Source organism: Carassius auratus, unplaced genomic scaffold (assembly GCF_003368295.1).
Source record: "Carassius auratus strain Wakin unplaced genomic scaffold, ASM336829v1 scaf_tig00026729, whole genome shotgun sequence".
NCBI lineage: Eukaryota > Metazoa > Chordata > Actinopteri > Cypriniformes > Cyprinidae > Carassius > Carassius auratus.
Genome location: NW_020525545.1, coordinates 123283 through 142094, shown reverse-complemented (window position 1 = coordinate 142094; position 18812 = coordinate 123283). Strand labels below are relative to the sequence as shown.

Genomic DNA, 18812 nt, shown 5'->3' with positions numbered 1-18812 from the left:
GACCAGCCCGTCTGTTTGTGGGTGATAGACGCTTGTTTCGAATCGATTTAATGCCCAATAACTCGTAAAGCTTGCGAATAGTATGTGACATAAACGCAGTGTCCTGATCGGTGAGGGTCTCCTTCGGGATCCCCACCCGGGACATTAATTGAAACAGTGCACTCACCACACACTTAGCAGAAATAGAGTGGAGAGGCACTGCTTCAGGATATTACGTTGCATAGTCCACCAGAACTAATGCAAAGCGATGTCCCCGTGCTGACCGCTCAATGAGGTCCATGCCAATTCACTCGAAGGGGACCTGCATTAACGGTAGGGGGCACAATGGTGCTTTTGGGGTGGCCGGTGGATTCACCAACTGACATTCACGACAAGCCGCGCACCAGCTGCGCAGATTCTCGTGAATGCCCGGCCAGAAGAAACGGGCCATGAGACGGTTTAGTGTAGCTGCTTGCCCTAAATGCCCGGCCATTGGATTACAATGAGCCGCCTGGAAAAGCATTTCCTGACGGCTTCTGGGTATCAATAACTGGGTTGTATCTTGCTTTGTCTGGGCGACTTGGATCACCCGATACAACTTATCTTTTAAAATTGAAAAATAAGGATAAGAGAGCGGTTTATCAGGGTGGAAAAGATGTCCGTCGATAGAACGAACCTGATCAAGGTTTTTTTTTCAGCGTTTCATCCCGGGACTGTTCCAGGGGAAAATAATCGCGCTCAGGGAGGATTTTCCGCTCCAGAGCACTCGGCTCCCCTGCAACAGGCTCCAGAGGTTCCTGTGCAACCACTACTCTAGCCTTCTCTCGTTTCCCCCAAGAGACATCTGAACATAAATACTCCAATAATTTATTAAACAAGGGCCAATTCATACCCAAAATTATCGGATGCCTGAGATGCGGATTAACTGCCACCTCTATTCTATGCTTTTCTCCCCTGAATTGAATATCCACAAGTAAAATAGGATAATTCACCACTTCCCCATGTACACACCGAACCTTAACCATGCGGCTATTATCCAATGCCCTTGGATGAATCGGACTTTGATGGATGGAGGATTGGTTACATCCTGAATCCACCAAAGCCTGATATGTACCCCCCTTGATACTCACTGGTATTTGGTATAGGCCAGCTTGATCGAGGGCAGCCTGTTGCGCGTCGGGGACCCTGGATCAATGTCCCCACTTCCAACAGCGGACACCCATCAATAAAATGCCCTGGATCCCCGCAGCGCCAACAGGCCGGCCCAGACCTTACCGCCGCTTTGGCGGCAGGAAGTGGGTCAAGCGATTGGCGTGGAGAGAGCAGAGAAGACGTGGGTTGGGTGAAGGATCCCGTGGGTGAACTCCCACCCCTGGGAGGAGCCCTGGGCCCCGCTGCTGATTCGGCCACGTAACCTGTCCTCCTCCTCGGTGCTAGCTTCGGCGGAAGGCCTGCACGGGACCTAGGGAGAGGGACAGGTTTGGAGAGAGAGAGGGAAGGGGAGGAGAGAGAGAGAGAGAGAGAAGCCGATGGTAAGGGATCGCCGCCCCCTGGACATGCCACCATTTGGTCTTCCGCCAGCTGGATGGCCTGGTTCAGCGACGTCGGGCGGTGACACTGGACCCACTGCACAGTCTTCCTCGGCAGCTTGGCCACGAACTGCTCCAGTACCACACAATCGATCACGCCCTCGACGTCGCTACTGTCGGCCATCAACCACTTGGGGCAGGAGTCCCGGAGCTGCTGTGCCATCACTAAGGGCCGGCCTGACTCTTCCAGGGTCAGGGTCCTGAACCTCTGCCGATGTTGCTCCGGGGTCCGACCGACCCGCTGGAGGATGGCACGCTTGAAATCCTGTTAGACCAGGAGGTTTTGGACTGGCAGTTGGTGAGCTACCTGCGCTTCTCCGGACAGCAGGGGAAAGAGCCGCATGGGCCAGTCCCCGGGGGGCCACCCTCAAGCCTCTGCCAACTTTTCAAATAGGTCCAGGAAGGCCTCCGGATCATCGTGAGGCCCCAACTTGTTGAGCGGCAGAGGAGATGTGCTGTCTTTGAATGAGGGGGTGGCCCGGACCTCCTGGTCTACCCAGCTCCGGAACAGCTTGCGGTCTTCATGCTGGGCCCGTGGGAAGTGCCTTGAAACATTTGTCCTGCTCTTCCTTGATCGCCAGCATGCGTTGGTGTTGTTCCTGATGAAGACCGGCGAGCGACTGGATGATGTCCGCAAATGGTGTACCTGACGGAGATTGCATGGCGGCGGCAATCTTCTTCCTTCCTGGGTTTTGGCACCAGTGTGATGTGGTTCTACACAGTCTTAGTCAGGAAGGAAGAAGACAGGGGTCGGCTTGAGGCTGGGACGCTCGTTTATTTGAAGATAAACAAGTAACGGTGCACCCTCGGCACAAACAGCGTACATCTGCACAATAACAGTCAATAACTCAGAATTCTTTCTCTGCAGGTTTCTCAATACCAGAGATGGGACCAAGTCACACATGTGCAAGTCTCAAGTAAGTCTCAAGTCTTAACCTTCAAGTCTCAAGTAAGTCCCAAGTATTTTTTTCCTGGGCAAGTCAAGTCAAGTCACAAGCTATGTCAAGTCAAGTCCAAGTCAAGTCACCTTAATATTGTTATTTTACCTGCAGAATCTGATCTTAATAAAGTTAAAAGACAAGATATAAGTAACTGTCAGTAAATTAAAATAATTTGGATTTGCATTGTAAATACTCATGTTCAGTAAAATACATCATAAACATCCAACAGACTCCTCTCTGAACACCTCTCTCTCTCTCTCTCTCTCTCTCACACACACAGTTTACATACAACATATAACTGTTACATTTCTCCTCTCTCTCTCTCTCTCTCTCAGAGTATAGAATATAAATATGACGTATTTTCAGTTGTTTCATACTTTTTTGTTATGTACAGTACAGACCAAAAGTTTGGACACACCTTCTCATTCAAAGAGTTTTCTTTATTTTCATGACTATGAAAATTGTAGATTCACACTGAAGGCATCAAAACTATGAATTAACACATGTGGAATTATATACATAACAAAAAAGTGTGAAACAACCGAAAACATGTAATATTCTTGGTTCTTCAAAGTAGCCACTTTTTGTTTTGATTACTGCTTTGCACACTCTTGGCATTCTCTTGATGAGCTTCAAGAGGTAGTCACCTGAAATGGTCTTCCAACAGTCTTGAAGGAGTTCTCCGGAGTTCATCTGGCACAGCACCCCATCACTCTCCTTCTTGCTCAAATAGCCCATGTTCCGGCTTATATCCGGTCTCTCCACACCAATACTGCAATCAAACACACGTGTTCGTTATTTGCACTTGACCTACTTACGCCTCACTCTGCTCCCTCGTCTCTCTCCCGTTACAGATTCTGCCAAACCATGCCCCCCTCGCCACAATTATGTTCAATAAGATGTACTTGTTAGTACTGATAGAGCTGTGCTGACGGGCTTGCCTCGGTTGCACTCAAACATAGTTGTAACCTTGCCCAGTGAATGAGCTTACAGGTAAACCATGTATATAGAATAAACCAGCAGTGAGGACTTCAGGTATAAACGCTCTTACAGAGCAGTTTTATTTCACAAGTCCCTTATAGGCATAAAAACACATAATCGAAGGGACAAAATAAACCAACCCAGGCAGTACACAGAGGTACAAGTGGAGTGAAGACTTAATACTCCAAAACAAACCACTAAATCACCACAGCATTTACCTATATGTGACACCCTCACACCAAACCACTGCATCCAATAAAAGTAAACACCACACGTGCGCCCACTGTCCCTCGAGTGCAACCGCCTGGGAAAAACAAAACAAACAAAACACCGTTAACAACCAACTCAGCAATTCCTCATTCTCATGAGCACCATGCTAGGTCATTACTCCCCGCAAAGGTTAACAAAGAGAGACTCACTCGTCATTCATTTGTCACACTTAAAACACACTTTCAGTTGAGTTCAAGAACTCATTAAAACCTCATATAAAATAAGTAGTAAGAAACCAACTCTAAATTAAACAGATAACAATCAGTGCCAGTCCTACAATAAAAATGCACACGTTAGTACATTTCTAAAACAGAAACAATTAAATAACTATTAATATCTTGTTTTAGTAGCTTGTGCCTTCCAATAATACATTAGTAATCAGCCCCGCTCATGAGGAATCAAAATGCTGCAAACAATGATCATAGCATTATACTTAAAAAATACTAACCAAAACCATAAAAGCAGTTACTACCTTGTTTTAGCAATTTGCGTTATGCACTGAATCAGCTCGCCCCCTGAACGAACAAACAAAGAGCCCAGCTTCCCGTTCACCTTCTCATCTTCTGATCGTTTGGCTTACTTTAAATAAGTTGTTTCACCTGGTCTTATTTGTGTGACAATTAGTTCTAGCACCCCTACCAGTCATGCCTCACCCAATTCTTCCCCAGGTCCTAGTGTCCTCCTCTCTGCCACACATAGTAGTTTGACAACTCTTTACCTGCGCTACATCAGTGCTTGGACCGGCATCTTCTGCATTAGCTAAGGCTACTTGAGAATGGAAGAACTCCTACAGTAAACTATTTCCACATTGCACAAGGTGCAAACAACCTTACGCCTGTTTCACACATACTCCGTCTGTAGTGCGTATGCGTTTCATATATTTTTATGCACCCATGGTAACGGATTTCAGCGTCGCGGTTGCAGTCTGTCATTGCGTTCACTTTCAGAAGTAGAGTGGCAGGTGTCAAGCACAGGCGATTAGTGCTGGACATCAGGTCAACTACGGAAAACACCCTTTCTATGCTGGCCAAGCCCCTGGGGATGCTAAATATGCGTCTTGCAATGTGTGAAAGTTTGGGCAGTATAACAGATTTGTTCTTCCAGAAGCGAAGAACGTCAACATCGTGGTTCATTCTTGGCATTGCAAGGTATTGTTCGATTTCTCCTTTTACATCTAGTGCTGCAGATAATTTTGTGGCAGTTGCGTATGACTGGAACATTGACTTGACTTTTTCTTTCTTTCATTAAGGGTCAGTGAGAAGGAGAGGGAATGCTACTTTTTTATTCACTCTGCATAGAAGTTGTGTTTGATGAACTAACAACTCCCTGATCTCAATCTGTTTGCCTTGAACCTACAAGAACAATCCAATGTTACTGTACACGATCATTGTACCTTTTTTAATTATTTGATTATTATTATTTATCATCCTCATCAGTGTTTTCACAATAATCAATGTTTTTTATTATTTATTTTTTTATTTAAACCATTGTTAATACACTTTTATTATAATAAAACCATAGTTAATTTCACTTTGTATAGTGAATTACTTGCCTTTTCATACAACCATCATTAAACCTTTTATAACGATTTGAAAAGTTCTCCACTAGATTTCCGCAAATGCAGCTGTTTTCAGTGGACTGGAGACATCAGACATCATTCTGTGTATTTCTGTAATGGCCGGCAGGATCATTGCCAGTTTTCCCAGTTTATTTAGTAAACTGTCTGTCAGTTCAGCAAATGGTGTGAGTACTTTCACCAAGCCTTGAAGGAGTGCATCATCATCTGGAGCATCATCCTCAACATCTGTCTCCTCGTCCTTGACATCTCAGTCCAGCATATCCTCAAATTCTTTGAACCCAGGCAGATTGAAAGCTTTCAGCATATTACTGGTAGTAACTACTCCGATCACATCATGCTGGACATTCCAGCGTCTCAAGACCTCCTCGTATTTTTCATAAATGTGCTTCGCTGTGTGGTGTCCCTGGATGTGTTCACAGCTCTGCAGAACAGTAAAGCCTTTAAAGTTTTCATTAGTAAACTGACTACGATACTCAGAAAACTGTTACCCCCGTTGGCTTGTCCGAATATCAATGGCCACTGAGAGTCCATTGCAGTGCTTCAGCAGAGCACTTAACTTATTATCCGACTCGATCAAAGCGTGTGGGATGAGTGTGTCACGGTTTGTGTTGTAGCATGGCGGGGTGTAGCCAGACTGTGCAATGTGCACACAATATCGCATCCCTTCTCTTTCCCCTTTGGTGAGATGCTCATAGTCCATGTAGATCATTTTAAAGAAGGCCTTGTTAAGTTCAGTCTTCCTTTCCTGTGATGTATATATTTTTGTCATTTGTTGTTGAAAGAAGCTTTGAAATCTACTGCTCTCTGCTTCTTTACGTGCTTTCTGTGCTTCTTCCTCTGCAAATATATTTAAATTGCACATTAATAACAGTGCTAGTTAATTTTAAATATTTAACAAATTATTAATAAATTGATTCATGCAGTCTATTGGCGATATAGGCTAGGTTGTTAAATTTGAATAAAATTTAATTTAGGGAATTTCAGGTTAGATGGCAATTAGATTAATTGGACCACTGAGCAACAGTCCAGTTGTTTTTCTCCTTACCCCAGGTGAAATGCTTCTTCTGATGTTTTTTTTCTGGTGCAGGAGTGTCTTGGTTCTATGAATGTGACAGCTGTAGCTTTTTTCCTGAAGACGTCTGAGTGTGGTGACTCTTGATGCACTGACTCCAGCTTCAGTCCACTCCTTGTGAAGCTCTCCTAAGTTCTTGAATAAGCTTTTCCTGATAATCTTCCCAAGGCTGTGGTCATCCCTGTTGCTTGTGCACCTTTTCCTACAACACCTTGTTCTTCCAGTCAACTTTCTATTACTATAATTTGATACAGCACTCTGTGAATAGCCAGTCCCTACAGCAATGACCTTCTGTGTCTTCCTCTCCTTGTGGAAGGTGTTGATGATCGTCTTCTGGACAACTGTCAGGTCACTAGTCTTTCCCATAATTGTGGTTGCATGTTCTAAACTAGTTCAAGAGGTACGCACTATTTATACTCAAAATTAATCAAACTAATCAAGCTCAAAATGGAATATTCAAATTTTTTGAGATACTGAATTTTTAATCTTCATAAGCTGTAAATCATAACCATCAGATTAAAAAAAGTGCAATATTTCAGTTTGTGTGCAATGAATCTAGAATATAAGAAAGTTTGCTGTTTTTAATAAAATAAAAATAAAAATAAATAAAGACCTCGTCCATGATATTCACATTTTTTTTAGATGTACCTGTAAATAATTCTGAGAACGTACGTTGATAAATAAAATAAGTAAAAAAGTAAAAAAATAAAAAAATAAATTGGCTCTAAACATTCATTGTCAAAATTATTCATCCCCAAAACTCAAATTTGGTGCAGAATCTTTTATTCTTTAAAACCACAAATAAACGCTGTCTATAAGTGTTTAGAAGCTTCTGTCCCATCTCTACTGTAATCTTGGCTAATTTCTCATCCCTCATCTGAAGTTTGTCCACCCTTAAAGTATGATTAAACACAACGCTATAGCATTAAACTGTGAGGTCAGTCAGTCGATTCCCATCATGCTTTTGGTCAGCGCAGTCGGTGAAGAGCAACGGCGCTTGACTGCATAATCACACACTTTTGTCCTGTCTGTGTTGTTTCACTACTTACACAATTATTCAAAGTATAAAACATTGTTATTTACTCATTGGTTCAGACAACAGTGATGCTGTCTTAAATTCAGCATGCATATTCCTAAACACTTTGACAGTGCTTTCTGTGTGAGATGTGATTGTTGGCATATTTCTATAAAAATATAAAATATATGTTTGTATTAAAGTAAAAGTAGAATATAAATACAGCTTTCATATGGAATTAAATAGAAAGCACTTTGAGTGTCTTGTTCATCGTATGTATGTATGTTCATATAAAATTAACAGAACTGAAATGATATCATGTTTCTTAGTAACACAGCATGTGAGTGTGAATAACGTGATATCTGCCTTTGATCTCGTTGGTATCTGTTCGACTTCGAGAGGTCAGAAATGTTGATCTTGACTGCGTTTATTTCACTCCTCCCTCACTGCAGCCGTCTGCTCTCTCCTACATTATTTCTCTCTCGTGAGGGGATGTCTCGAGTGTATAGATGTGTGTCGTGTTACAGATGGATGGATGCGCGCAGTGTGTGAGAGCTTCAGTGAGGCGTGGCTGCACAAACTCATTCTTTCATTTAAAACAACAACACAAAACCAATAATCAGACATTATCTGTAATCAACCTTGACAAACAATAGTACTGCCTACTGTACGAAAGAATGACGAATAATAAAAAACAAAAGTCACAAAGTCATTCTATCATGCAATAATCGTTCTCCATAACGGGTTACACAGTCTCTACTCTTCAGAATGAGGTCCACTTCGGATAGGCGTTAGTTACAACCTGACACTTTGTTTGTTTGTTTGTTTGTTTTTCATTTTCAGTTTGTGAAATGTCACAACATGCCCCATAGTGTGGGGCACACTGTAACATAACCAAGTAATAGCTTCAAATAAGTAGCCTATTATGTTACATATGATATATTAATATTATCTGGAGGAGGGGAAATAATAACATTTTCATATAAGATAATGACACATGTAATAATTATGGAGTAAAAAAAGCAACATTCAGACATACACACACACACACACACACACACATCTATGTAAGCTATATGACATATACATATGATATATATTTGACATTTTTCTTTTGAATCAGCATTTTTTATGACTAAAGTGATTTTTTTTTTTTTATGGCAATTTCTATAACTGACTCATTTTCACTGCCATTGCCAGTAAAAGGCTACACATTTGAATAACAAAATTAAAAACTCTTTACATAAGAAAATAAATTAATATTGAATAAATATATTCTATTAAAAACACATTTCTAAATTAAGTATTACCTTCTCAGGGTTACGATTTCAAGTCAGTTCTGAAACAGAATTCAATAAGAGATGTGGTTAGATTCTGGCGGATATCTGAAAGGTTGATTAATTAGTAAAGCTGGTTAGATGGAGATCTTACCCGATCTGTGCAGTGCCTCTCCTTGACGCGCCTTGATGGTTTCGAAAGCGAAAGAGCATGAATGACGCGCACGCGCACGCGCACGCGCACGTCTTGAGTCTGTTCTACACAAACAATCAGAGAGACAGATCCTGAAGGGCTTCTTTCCCATCTTTGGTAACGCTTTAGATTACAACCCGCAACATTCAGCGTACGCATACAGTACAGGGGAATAATGTGCAACATTTGGGGAATAAAGGGGTAACAACTTGTAAAATTACAAATCAATTATACTGTAAGTATTTTGTAAGTATTACGTGGTACGATCTAACAACAATCTTATGTTTAGGAGCTATTTAAAAGAGGATATTATTTTAAAAATTAAATATTGGTATTTTATTATAGGCCTAGATATTGTTTATCCACTCTTTTATTGAATGATGGAGATCACTGAACATCTAGTGAAATTAGTTTCTGCTTTGATTTATAAAAAGTTTAAAACGCTTGGTTGAAAGTTGCATTGAAATATTGTAACGTTTATTGATGTGTTGCACTTTAAAAGAGTTTTTAAATACACAATACAACACACACACACACACACACACAAAACTATAAATATTTATCTTGATATTAAAAATAAAGATGTCTCAGGAGAGAGAAAAATAATAATGCTAAATAAAATGTTAGAAATAAGTGTATTTTTTAACATTATATTATATACAGACACATACTATAATATATACTAAATTCAATGTTTTTAAAACATCAATGTACAAATAAACCACTGTAGTTCTTTCACAACTCCTCGCAAAAATGTAATCAACATTTTGTTAACTTTATTGGTGTGACAAACAGGCCAGAGACAAGAGGAGTGCAGGTAAACCAAGGGTTGTGTTATTGATTAGTGATTGTAGTATTCGTGTGATTGGGGTCTGGTGTGTGTTGAAGGAGGTGACTGTGCTGACGTGAGGGACTGGGATGTTTTCCAGTTGACAAGCTGCACTGTCAAAGAACTGAACTATTTGAACAGTCTAGGTAAAAATATTGTTTAAAGGATAAAACTGTCACCTTGAAAATGTTGTTACCTTTATTGACAAGTCGACTTTCATAATCTTATCACAAAACTGATGATAAACATCATTTGATAACTCTCATAATAAACTGATTAAGACTGACAACAGGCCAAAAAATAAAAGATACCTCTCTGGATCCTATGTACTTGCGTACTAACTAACTAACTGAAATTTATTTATTTATTTTTTTTTTTAAACTTGAATTTAGATTAATAATATATGACAGAGAACTGATACTCTGATAATATGCAAAAATAAAAAATAAAATAATAATAATAATAATAATAATAATAATAATAATAATATATGTAAAATAAAATATCTCAGCAGGGTTTATTTATTAATTTATTTCTCATTTTTTAATATAAAGTTACTTATAATACTTTTTTATCTTTATTTTATAAGGAACTTACTTGATGTGTGTTCAGTGTTGTTTTCTGTCTAACAGCCCATACAACAGAAAATAACTGAGTGTAGATCTCATCAACAGATCAGTGTGTAGTATATAGCTGATGTTTGGTTATTTTATGTAATGCTTTATTAGTTATTATAACTGTAAACTAGCATTCCCAGGGGATTTTTGTGTAACAGAATGCTTTAATAATCATGATGAAAACTTATGTTATCAAGGACACAAGTTCATAAACAGACTGCTAATAAAGTTTACGTTAGCTGTTTAGATGTAAACAAATAGCAAGTTGACACACAAAAACACACATAGCATAACTAATGAGTGATTTACTGATGTGTACACACCTGGAAAAGAGTTCCCTTTGCATACTACACTCGTATTGTAGTACTTTTCAATATGGGGAAAAGTCCTTTTTCTCAGATTTTTGGAGTCTTTAAATCACGCAATGATACTGCACGACAATGGTTCGTCGAGTTTGATAGAAACTAACCAGTGGCTGCGCGGTGGCACCATGCAAGCCTATGGTGAGCTCGCCTGAACCTGCCGAAAGCAGGTGGAAGCGCTGGAGCGTGAATGACACTGCTTCAGCTCTGCATCCCATGGTGGTGCTTCTAGTGTACCAGGCCAAGCTCATCTGCACCATGGACGAAGTAGGGCACAGCCCTACCACATTTAACCTGTTAGCCAGCACCCCCCATTATGGGACTCACAGCTGAAAGTGCTCTACCTAGGTTTCCTAGTTCAGTGTGTTACAAACATAATTTTGGTGTCTTTGGAAAGAAGACCCTTTGGCCTTTACTTTTTATCAACCAGAATATGAAAAGTTATAGACACTGAAGTGCCTTGAATTTTTTTTTTACCACACTTAAAAAAATGTTTTTTAATGAAATGAGTCCTGAAGCAATCTAGAAAAGTAATGGGTTGAAAGCCACATGTCCCATGAGTTTCTATTTCAAATCTGAATAAAATATCATGAAAACTGAGACTCCTGCAAATATTTTTCTGAGGCTATGTCTACACCGCCCACCCCCCAAATATAAGAAAATATATTTCCCAATAGAATTGAAGGCTTCTACAAACTATTTAGTCAGTAAACATAACACTGCATAGTTTTTTTCAGTTATAAAACACTAGACACTTAGACATCATATAAGTGATTTATTTGAGCACTAGAAAAATACAATAAGAATAATTTGAGTAAGAAAAATAATAATAATAATAATTATAAAAAAAATATTTAACTTTGTTTGCCAATTACAGAAAATCCTGAGATTGCTAGAAATTCATCTTTTACAATGAATTACGAGGCAAATAATTGCTGATGGCCACTTATACAGATGGTAATAACACAAATGTGCCAAAGTAAATAATCCACTCTCTCTATTCATATAGACGCGTTCACTTTGATAGCCGTGATCATACTGTAATAGCGAGCTGATTTGGGCTGATTTGCACTCAAACAGATGGTAATCATGCAGATACATTCACATTCAACATAAAACACACTCTCACATATATAAAAACTGTTTAAAAATAAAAGAAAGAAAAAGACGATCGCTGTAAGTTCAGCCTCCATCAGCTGACAGGTGCGTCAGAGCGCGTCACGAGGGAGCGCCAAATTCAAATAAACAATCTTTCGCATATCTTTAATTCATTCTTTTTTCCGGTGGATCGCCTCATTCTGTTTGTGACACTGTACGCTGCAAAACCATGCCGTGTTTTTACTACCAAGACGCAGTTTCTGACCGTGAGTTATTCCATAACGGACGCAAACAATTCTGTCGCTGAAGAAATGAAACGTAAACAAAGGAATTATGATCCATATTACAACGTTATTGCTTCGTTGGACTAAACGTGCTTCATGAGATGTCGTTCAGTGGACCCTTACCTTCCTAACTAATCTGGGGTTTACAGCTCTGGATGTGTTTATGACTCGTTATTATGACGGATCTGGTATGTACAGCGTTTCTAATGTTCATGTTTGTATGTGTACTGCTTACACAAATGTAATACAGTCTTTATAAGCTTTCCATTGAAAAACAGCGATCTGTCGTCGATGCTTGAGGCTTAGATCTTTATAATGATACATAGTTTGTCAAGATTAAATTTGTCCCGTTTCATTTAATCTATTCATAAACACTGACACGTGCGAGTTGAGAGGCGTTCAGGACGAGGGCATTCTGGTGCTGGCTAACAGGTTAAGGAGTTGTGCAGCGCTATGGACCTGGCCCTGCACTACTAAGGCCACTGCCCAGGCTATTGGGCATTTGATGGCCAGCTTGGTAGTGTTGGAATGACACTATATGGGCGGTAGTCTCAGCAGCTTGCAGAAACCTTTACACCTGGAATGCTCAAGAGGTTTCAAAAGATGCTAGGTCTCATGAGTTTAGCATCGCCAGCTCTGCAGCTGGGCCAGCTCTATGTTTTGGCCACTACAGTTTTGGCTAAAACCTCAAGTCCCATTCCATTCCTGGTGGCATGCTTGCAGCATGATCAAGGTGAGCCAGGCGGACAGTACAACCCTGACCCCAGGGACGAAGCCCAAATGATACGAGCAGGGGGCAGTAGTGGGGATAGTTGGCAGGCAGAAAGTCATCTTCACGGATGCCTCCAAGACTGTGGGGCCCTGTGTGGAGGCCATCCGACCTTTGGCGTCTGGACGAGTACAGAAAGCAAGCTCCATGGAAATGCTGGCTGTATTTCGAGCTATCTGCGCTTTCTTATCACACCTGGCAGGAAACAAGGGAACCGACTCTAGTTAGACAACATGACAGTAGTGTTCTCAATAAATCGCCAACGTGGGCTCTCCTCAAACCCCCCTATAGTCCTATAGTGGGCCCTCGCTGAGGGTAGCACATGTCCAAGGAATTCTAAACACTGGGGCGCACATGTTGTCCCACGTCAACTTCGGAGGAGTCAGATCCCTCCCCAAACTGTTCAAAGGATTTGGGACATCTTTGGGAGGGCGGAGGTCGACCTCTTCGCCTCAGAAGACAATTCTCATTGCCCAAACTATTTTTCAAAAGTCAAGGATGCTCTGGCCAATCTCTGCTTTATGCTTTTCCCCCAATCGCTCTGATCCCCCAGGTCATCAGACGAGTAAGGGAGGATGCCCACAAGGTTATCCTGATAGCCCCTTCTTTGGAGGAGCCAACCATGCCTCTCAGAGCTGTCGTAGCTGTCGCTAGCAGAGCCATGGCCGAACCCCTTAAGACAAGACCTTCTCTCTCAAGCGAACTGAACCATAAGGCACCCCAGACCCAAGCTGTGGGCTCTCCATGTATGGCCTTTCAACTGAAGTTGGTGGACCTCCCACAAAGCATCATGAATACCATATTATAGGCTAGAGCTCCAGTGACAAGGCACCTCTATAGCCTTGAATGATCGGTTTTCACCGCCTTGTGCACACCCAGGGGTGAAGATCCATTCGCTTGTGACATATCTCAGATATTGTCCTTCCACCAAGACTTACTGTGTAGGGGTCATAATCTCTCTACCATTAAAGTCTATGTTTTTCACAGCCTCTCACGCTCCTATAGAAGCACTGTCTGTGGGTAAAAACAACCTGTTTTTTGTTTTCTGAAGGGTCCAGAAGGCTGAACCCTCCTCACCCATTCGCGGTCCCTTCGATCCGCTTCAGACTGCGACTTACGTTCTCTGTTGCTGAAAACCGCTCTGCTAGTGATGCTAGCTAGAGCTGCACGATTCTGGATAAATTGAGAATCACAATTTTTTTTGGTCTCATATAGAGATCACGATTCGATTTTTTTTATATATAATTCTCTTCTGCTCACCAAGCCTACACTTATTTTATCCAAAATACAGCAAAAGTAGTTATGTTGTGAAATATTTTTAAAATGTAAAATAACTGCTTTCTATTGGAATATATTTTCAAATGTAATTTATTTCTGTGGTCAAAGCTGAATTTTGAACGATGCTGAAAATTCAACTTTGCATCACAGGAATAAATTATATTTTAAAATACATTTATGTAGAAAGCAATTATTTTAAATTGTAAAAATATATATTTTTTTAATTACTATTTTTGATGTACTCAGGATAAAATAAATGCAGGCTTGGTGAGCAGAAGAGACTTCTTTAAAAAACATTACACATCTTACGATTGAAATTTTTTTGACTGGTAGTGTATATATAATATATTTAATACCCCAATTTTTAATATTAAAATCACTGATTCAACAACTCACTCATAAACCTACTTGACTTGTTTCATTACTGGATGAATCCGGGTTTTTGAACGATTCTCTTGAAGGAAAAATAAATTTTTAAGTGACTTGTCGCAATCGACACAAACGTTATTTCAATCGCAGTACTTTCAAAAGGGGATTTGCTCTATTTTGATCGCTACAATATAGACATCAATGTTTATATCTGAACTATAAACTTTATCCCGGGATTTATGTGATATTATAAATGACCGTAAGACAGAAATAATACTGTGTAGTTGAAAAGACAGTTCGTGGAGAGGTTTCTAAACCAAACACGCTAACTGCTCTCTCTGTGTCAGCGGCAGTGCGAACATGGATCTGATTTGTTAGACTTTGCCAAAGGTTTAATAGACTCGGGGAATTGTTGTCATTTAGAAATGAGATCGAGAGGGTGTCTGAATCGAGATCACGATCTTTTAACGATTAACCGTGCAGCTCTAGCGCTAACATCGGTTAAGCGAGTAGGAGACTTACAGATGCTCTCTGTGAGTTTGGGCCTGTCAATCCAAGGTCATTATTATTATTGTAATTTTTGGAAAGGTGTGTGAGAAATTGTGATTTATAGTTGGTCACAATTGTGATTGGTAAGATAATGTGTAATGAATTAACATATTTCTCAGCCCAACTATTTAATACTCTGTTTTATCAATTTATAGGGTTACTATTATGCATAAATAAAACACTTATGGTTGTATTTTATCTCAGTATTTCTGCCCCCCCCCCTTTTTTTTGTAACATATATCATCAACATCTTCACTAACAACTACAGTTTAATTTATATAACTATATTAACCTATATAACCTTTATTAAACTATATAATTACATTAACCTTAAATATAATGTGGACCAAAAATATTTGTCATGTCTTTTGCAGTCATCATCTTCTCAAGGTCCAAACTGTTAATAAACTTCTGGTCATGTGACAATCTGAACTAACCATTTGACACTGCACATATTTAAATGAGATCCTTTATTTTCCTATATTTGCAGAAAAATGCTCTAAAACATTATGGTCATTATGTTGACTGGTGGGATTATCACCTTTGCATGTCAAAAAAAGAAGAAAAAAAGAAAATCAGATGGTGCTCATCCCCTGGACACTGAACCGATTCACTGAACTGATTCCTGGATGATCAGATCATCACCAGATCCCTGTGAGAAACACACACATCATTCGTCTGATTCAGCTCTTAAATCATCATGTGATTCAGTGAATCAGTTCATTTATCAGTTTGATTCACTCACCTGTTGTCTGGAGCTTCACGCTGACGGATAATCTGTGCTTTCCTTTGAAAACACCTGAAAACACAATCTGATTACAATTTAATATACTGTATATTTAAGGATTGCCTGTTTATTCAGAAAGACTTTAAATCAAATTAATTCTCTGTTGAAGATGATAAAATAAATGAAACTGTGATTGGTGATGACATGAGCGCTTGTGAACTATAGTATAAGATATAATGACTAAAGAATCACCTGAAGATCCTTCTCCGCAGCAAGAAACAGATCAAAACCAGAAGAACAATGAGAATAAGGACAGGAATCCACCCCCACTGATCTGAACACGAGAGAGAGACAACACATTCAGCTGAACGACTGAATACATACACATCTGATCAATAAAAATGATCAATACTGAAACACAGAAGCACAGGAGTTTACCTGAACGATGGAGAGTCACTTCATTCAGATCATCTTTACAAACACACAGTGATGATAAATATGAGTCAATATGAGAGAAAAGAGTGAGTGTGAATCAGATCTGTGAATAATCAGACGTTTATCAGCTGAAACTCACCTGAGTTTGGAGTCACTGCAGTTTCATTCCTCACTGAAAAACAGATTCACAATCATCATGATTCACTTGAAGATTCACACTAGATTCAGTTCAACACAGAGTTTCCTGAAGTTTTTCTCTCACCTCTGAAGATAGTGTCCAGTCTGAACTGAGATGAATGAAAGAGCATCATTAATAGTGTTGATGAAAGATTAAATATGAGAATAGAGAAAAACATTTACTCCAGAAGCATCGCAGCGGATCTCGTGACGGAGTTGATTCACACAGTGAGACGTGACGAGACGATCAGAAGAGACAGAAACCACAGGAGCAATCAGTTTCTGAGGATCTGATGGATCTGCTATCAGACGATCATCCTGAACAAATCAGACACATCAGATCATGAGTGTGTGTGTGTGTGTGTGTGTGTGTGTGTGTGTGAGAGAGAGAAAGAGAGAGTGTGTGTGTGTGTGTGTGTGTGTGTGAGTGTGTGTGTGTGTGTGTGAGTGTGAGTGTGTGTGTGTGTGTGTGTGTGTGTGAGAGAGAGAGAGAGAGAGAGAGTGTGTGTGTGTGTGTGTGTGTGAGTGAGAGAGAGAGAGAGAGAGAGAGAGAGAGAGAGAGAGAGTGTGTGTGTGTGTGTGTGATGGAGCAGAAACACACTCTCACCTGTGAGTACCAGAGCGGTTCACAGTCAGACTGATGGAAGAGAGTGAATCTGTCAGCAGGAACTCTGAACTCAAACCCGTCTCTGATCTGAATCTCATCACACGTCACATTCACACTGCGATCCATCATCCAACACTGACACACACACACACAGAGAGAGAGAGGGGGATTTCTGTGTCAAATAAACTTTCAATTATTGCCAACTTTCTATTTTAGATGCACATTTACAATGATTGAAGAATGTGTTGAAGCATGATGCAAATATCTCCAAGAAAACAGTTATTCATGTGTGCTATGTTCAATCTGTCACCATCCACCAATGCAAAAGACCAACAAATAAATACAAAGATGGCTGCTTTTGTGTTCTACAGAAGAAAAGAAAGTGATGAGGGTGAGTAAATTTAAAAAAAAAAAAAGACAAAAAGAACCTTATGCAAACTCTTTTGTGTCAAGTTTCGTTTTTATCCATGGATCCCCCATTTAGAAGCTGAATAGTAGCCAACTATCCGTTCATGTGAAACGGAAGCACACAGACACAAACACGTGGTGATAGTTTAGACATTCGTACAGTACACAAGTGATTTTCCTCTGTTCATATGTGCTCGGTCTCTTTTCTCACCTCATGTCAGATGTGAAAGAATTGTGAAAACAATTCTTAGAAAGTTACACGACTCCAGCAGAAAGATGTGGTAAAATAAAATCATGGAGTCTGTGTGAGGACGTGTCCTTCCGCTGTCTTTACACAGATCACAAGTCCAAAACAAAGCACAAAACAAACACAAACCACAACATTAATAAACGTGTAACCAGTATTCTTGATATAAAATTATAACACATATATAACACAATATAACACATATTCTTGATGTGTTGTGTTTTTAACAGGAAACGCCCAAGTGGTTTCCTGCCTCACACATTAGTCACGATCACACATTATCTTAAAATAAACTGAGGCTTTAAATCCAGCTCACTGTCTCATAAAAGGACACGGCGCAAAATCCAGATTTACATGCATTCACAAACAGATTTGATCATACGAATCCAAAATCACGCAACAGTGCATAGTCAAAACATTTCTACACCTTTTTCTCCTCTTATAGAAACCTGTTCAGCAGAGGTTGCTGCATATTGAAGAGTAACTGGTAATTGGTACCTGCAGAAAGAAGCTCGTCAGATCATCAGTCTTTTACAGTACAATACATGAGTTGAACACAGCAGGGATTAGTATTCATTATGCATCAATTCGTTTAATACAGCATTTAGGGGAGAGATTAGAACAAAGCAAAGGCGGGAGCAGCTAAAAATGGTGTCCTGGTGCTGTGTGGGTGGCGTTTATACTAAACCATATGCATCACGTCCGAAGATGCACGACTCTAAGCGACTCTGGCTGAGCAGATCATGAACCAGAAGAAGCTTGATCAGATTAAAAAAAAATCCATTTGAGCCTTTTCGAGGCTTTGAGGGACAACAGTTATAGAATCTGTTGCATGGTATTTTAGGTCAAATAAAAATGTATAGGACTTTTAACACTGTTTGCTTAAAGTTGTGTTTGATGAGAAATAAAAGCAGTATCAGAAGGTCATGAGCAATCACTTGTGACACTAAAACTAATTCCGGTAACACTTTACAATGAGGTTCTGCTAGTTAATAATAGTTAATGTATTAACTAACGTGAGCAAACAATGAATAATACATTACAGTATTTATTAATCTTTGTTAATGTCAGTTAATGAAAATACAGTTGTTCACTGTTAGTTCATGTTAATAATGCATGTGTAGATGTTGAAATTAACATTAGCTAAGATTAATAAATGT

The 18812-nt window shown here is 39.8% G+C and overlaps 1 long non-coding RNA gene across 1 annotated transcript; it reads right to left on the bottom strand.

Annotated features, from left to right (window-relative positions):
• Positions 1-16488: 16488 nt before the first annotated feature.
• On the bottom strand, positions 16489-18308 carry LOC113078838 (uncharacterized). The gene is made up of 4 exons (XR_003281646.1): positions 18151-18308; positions 16998-17132; positions 16574-16708; positions 16489-16500 (listed from the first exon to the last, which is right to left on the bottom strand). It is a non-coding gene; the product is annotated as an uncharacterized LOC113078838 (long non-coding RNA).
• Between the last annotated feature and the right edge of the window lie 504 nt (positions 18309-18812).